We start from the raw sequence: 5,228 nt of genomic DNA, 5'->3' as shown, positions 1-5,228 counted from the left end.
ACTCCGTCGTCCATTTGATGAGCCGTCCGGATGCCTTTGGATTTAGTAGAACACGTCCGAGCGGGCTATTGGTTTTGACAATGATCATATGCGCCAGGAAGTATGGATGATGGCGCCGAGCGGCGAGGACCAGAGCGCCCAGTGTAGCGAGATTCAGCATCCTTTAAAATGTGACTAAGGAAATACACAGGCTCTTCTCCGCTCGACCTCACTAAAGCCGAGCCGATTGCATGCTCGGTTGAAGACAAGTACATATAAAGTGGCTCACCGGCAGTCGGCTTAGTTAATACCGGGAGAGAGTTCAGATATGCCTTCAAGTCTTCGAACGCCCGATCGCATTCTTCATCCCAGTGAAACTTAGTGGCCTTGCGCAAGATTTTGAAGAAAGGGAGGCTCCGGTCGGTCGTTTTGGAGATGAATCTGGACAAAGCGGTTATCCGACCGGTCAAACGCTGCACTTCCCTTGTATTTCTTGGAGGCGGCATATCTTGCAGAGCTTTCACCTTGCTGGGATTTGCTTCGATGCCCCGCTCGGTCACTATGTACCCCAAGAAACGCCCTCCTTTTGCTCCGAACAGGCACTTCTGGGGATTTAGCTTGACTCCATATTTGCGTAGCGTTCGGAAGGTTTCTTCCATGTCCTTGAATAGATTGACCGCTCGAACGGACTTAATGAGAATGTCATCCACATAAACTTCTAGATTCCTCCCGATCTATTCTCTGAATACTTTATTCATCAAGCGCTGATATGTGGCCCCTGCATTCTTCAATCCGAACGGCATCACATTATAGCAATAAGTGCCGTCGGCCGTCACGAAGCTGACTTTTTCTTGATCTTCACGGGCGAGCGGCACTTGGTGATAGCCCTGGTAGGCGTCGAGCATACAGATTAATTCGCAGCCGGCTGTAGAGTCCACCAGCTGATCTATCCGGGGCAGAGGATAAAAATCTTTTGGGCAAACTTTGTTGAGATCCCGAAAATCTATGCACACTCTCCACTTGTTGTCTGGCTTGGAGACTAATACTACGTTAGCCAACCAGCTCGGGAACTGCACCTCGCGTATATGGCCGGCCTCCAAAAGTTTTTCCACCTCTGCTCGGATGATGGAATTCTGCTCGGCGCTGAAGTCCCTTTTTCTTTGCTTTACCGGCCGAGCGTCCGGTCGGACATGCAATTCGTGCTGCGCTATGCTTGGCGAAATTCCGGGCAGCTCATGTGTCGACCAGACGAAGACATCATGATTTCTTCGGAGGCATTGGATCAACTCCTCTTTCTGCTTCTCCTCCAGATCAGACGCAATAAAAGTCGTGGCCTCCGATCGGGTTGGGTGAATCTGCACTTCCTCTTTTTCTTCATAAATTAAAGAGGGTGGCTTTTCGGTGATGGCGTTTACCTCGATCCAGGGCGCCTTCCGAGCGGAATTGGCTTCTGCTCGGACCATCTCGATGTAGCATCGCCGAGCTGCTAGCTGATCTCCCCGTACTTCTCCCACTTTGTCCTCCACGGGGAACTTGATCTTCTGATGGAAGGTTGAGACGACCGCTTGGAATTCGTTGAGCGCCGGTCGTCCCAATATGACGTTGTAGGACGAGGGAGAGTCGACCACTACGAAGTTTGTTGTCCTTGTCCTCCTGAGCGGCTCTTCTCCCAGCGAGGTAGCCAGCCGGAGCTGTCCGACCGGCTGAACTTCGTTACCCGTAAACCCGTAGAGCAGAGTTATCATGGGCAACAGCTCGGCTCGATCAATTTGCAGCTGATCGAACGCCTTCTTGAATATGATGTTGACTGAGCTCCCTGTGTCAACAAATACGCGGTGAATAGTGTAATTGGCTATTACCGCTTTGATGAGCAGAGCATCGTCGTGAGGTACTTCAACTCCTTCCAAGTCCCCGGGCCCGAAACTAATTTCGGGTCCTTCCGCTCGTTCTCGGCTACAGCCGACCGCATGAATCTGGAGCTATCGGACGCTCGCCTTTCTAGCTCGGTTGGAGTCTCCTCCGGTCGGCCTGCCAGCAATAACGTTGATCTCGCCTCGGGAAGTATTGCTTCTATTTTCCTCTTCCCGAGCGGACGGTCGGGACCGTTCTCTGGACGCTCGGCGATTCTCCTGCCTTGGAGAACGATGTCGATCGGGAGTCTGTTGCCGTGGCCTATCAGCTCACATCCGATCGGCTTTATGAGTTCTCTGTTGTCTGTCGACGGAGGGAGACCGTCGTCCAGCATTCCGGGGCACAGGATGAGCCACGAAGGGAAGACTTCGACAATCCCTTGTGTTGTGCGTATCCGTCCGGTGGAAGGAGCAGAACATCGGGGTCCATCTCTTCTTTGGCTTGGGTCGGGCGGCAGCTACCTCTTGCACATGGGATCTGGCGTGGGGGGATCGGATTGCTTCAGCCCTTTGTCCTCTAGGCGGCTGATGAGCGGCGTGCTGTTTCCGCTCGGCCGGAGGAGCCCGCTCGGCTGGAGTTTCCTTTTTCCTGGCCGCTTGCGCTTCTTCCACGTTGATGTATTCGTTAGCCCGGTGTAGCATGTGATCGTAATCTCGGGGAGGCTTTCGGATGAGTGATCGGAAAAAATCCCCATCCACTAGGCCTTGTGTGAAGGCATTCATCATGGTTTCCGAAGTGGCCGTTGGAATATCCATCGCCACTTTGTTGAATCGCTGGATGTAAGCTCGGAGCGATTCACGGGCTTCTTGCTTAATGGCGAACAGGCTCACGCTCATTTTCTGGTAGCGTCGGCTGCTTGCAAAATGGTGGAGGAAGGCCGTTCGGAAGTCCTTGAAGCTTGTGATGGATCCGTCCGGCAACCTCCGAAACCACCGTTGAGCCGATCCCGAGAGAGTGGTAAGAAAAACTCGGCACTTTATTCCATCTGTGTATTGATGGAGAGTAGTTGTGTTATCGAACTTACCCAGATGATCATCTGGATCAGTTGTCCCATTATACTCGCCGATCGTCGGAGGCACATAGTGCTTCGGCAGAGGATCTCTTAGAATAGCCTCTGAAAATTGGCGGTTAATCCTCTCGGGTGATGCGTCCGCTCGGGGGGCTTTCCCCTTTCTGTCATCTTGTCTAGGCATCTCATCCGAAGAAGATCCCCTATCTCTATGAGCTGGTACAGCTTCAGGGGTGCGGAATAGGGCTCAATGAAATGCAACGGTGGCCGGTGGTGCTTCCGCTCAACCACCAGACGCTGATGTTACTTGCTGCTCCGGCCGCTCGGCTGTGGCTTTCTGTTTTTGCTCCACGAGCTTGGCGGCCCTTATCTCGATCAGAGCGTCGAGTTCCTCGTTCGACAGCGTCACCGTGTGTTGTCATCCAGCCTCGTCCATTGCTTCCGATCGGATGCAGGAGCGTTCCCACAGACGGCGCCAAATTGATCCTATCCGGATGCTGAATCAACGGACGCTGGGCACGTGGCACTCTCCGGGTCGCCGATGTAGATCTCCGGCTAGCCTCATGAAGCTTCGGCGAACCTGCACAGAAGTCGGGCCGGGAAGGGGTTCCCGGCGGCGACCCTCCGACGCTCAAGTCAGGCAAGCAAGTGGTGGAAAAAGTAGCTCCAAAGCTTGTAGAACGCGTACCTCCGGCGAAGTCTGCGACTCCTTATATAGAGCGGTGAAAGAGCTTCTACATGCTCACCGAGGCGCGTACGTGTCCGCAGCCCATACCTCGGTATGTGTTTGTCAGAAAGCTTACCTGACGCCATACTGCAACAATCCCATCGCGCCTTCGATGGGACAATAGGACACCCCGTTGTCAGACTAGGAGTATGGCCTAGCCATACGATTTGACGGCTGTCAGCAGGTGTTCCTGTCCCTATTTACCCACCGCCGGCCAGGACGTCCGTCCGGCCGGCTAGACGAAGAGCGTCGTCCAGGCGGCCCTAATTCCCTGCGCAGGCCGGGCGGCAGGCCGGGCGGCGCGCCCATTACGTCCTGCCTTCTCTTAGGCCTTCCGCTCGGTCATTATTTACTGTTTCATTGAGCGTCGGAACCCCGATCCCTGTCAGGGCGCCTTTTACTATCAGATGTTTACTGGCAGACCGATCGGCCTGCCCTTTTCTCATGAGTCCGGTCGGCTCACCCTTCTTCGACGGACCACCTGGCCCTTTGACCTCCACGTGGCATTAACCCCTCATTAGGGGGTCCCGGACTTTTACCACCGGATCAAATACAGTTTGCAAACAAAATCAAGATAAAATATTTGGTAGCTTCACCATCTATATTATCTATCATCCAACAAAGTAACTTTTTCAATAAGTTCATAGAATATTTCAAAAGCTATTGATTGACAACAATTCAAGGGGAAATCTAACATGTAAGTATAGTTATATAAAGAAGCTATTGTAAAAATTACTTGAGTTAAATTGCTAACTTGGATATTAAACCTTTGAATGACTGCAATAATGCCCCTCTTTGACACTTTAGTTTCTTCAATAAGACTACTTCTTATATATGTATTTAAATACACACTTTAAAATTTAAACAATGTTAAATAAGGTTCAATGCATTATAAACCAAAAATTATAACAAGTATGAGGTCAAAAAAATTGAACAACAAACCATAAATCTTAAATGAGTTTCGAATGCTAAATAAACTCTATCAAGAAGCTACTACTTGATTGAAAGGATAAAATTTCTAGTCTTATTAAAAGTACAGGCTCAACTTGCAACCTTAATCAACTGATTCAAGTAATAGCAAATATAACTTGATCAACAATTATTATCTCAAAGGAGGGATCAAGGGCTTCTCGGATAAATCTATTGTAGCATTGTGAAAACTAAGCTCTAATAGGTCTTGTTTTGCCATCAAGTTTCTGGAAACAAAATAAAGCCATTAGTGTGTTTAAGAAAACAAAGATTTCTAATCTACTAATTTGTCAAGAACCCAAGAGGTATGAGCTTCATCAAGACTAATAATTTGTGAATAAAGTCAATAGGAGATGAAGGACTAAGATTAAGGGCACTTTCAAAGAGGAACAATTATAACGTCAAGCAGAGGAAAATATAGAATTAAGTATTCAAATTATACAGTAACCCAACACAAGTGACACAATAGACTTCTTCCAAGACAACTAAGATATTAATAGACTTATTTTGCACTCATTTCTATCTCAAGAATGTTCCATTAAGAGGAAAAAAGCTAAACTAGATGCAAACTAACCTTTCCATTCAGCATTGCAAGTATTTCTTTGATAGGTGCTTGCATTTTTCTGATTGGTA

The sequence above is a fragment of the Zingiber officinale genome, chromosome 2A (genome assembly GCF_018446385.1).
Source record: "Zingiber officinale cultivar Zhangliang chromosome 2A, Zo_v1.1, whole genome shotgun sequence".
NCBI classification, from domain to species: domain Eukaryota; kingdom Viridiplantae; phylum Streptophyta; class Magnoliopsida; order Zingiberales; family Zingiberaceae; genus Zingiber; species Zingiber officinale.
Note: the sequence above shows the minus strand (reverse complement) of the source record.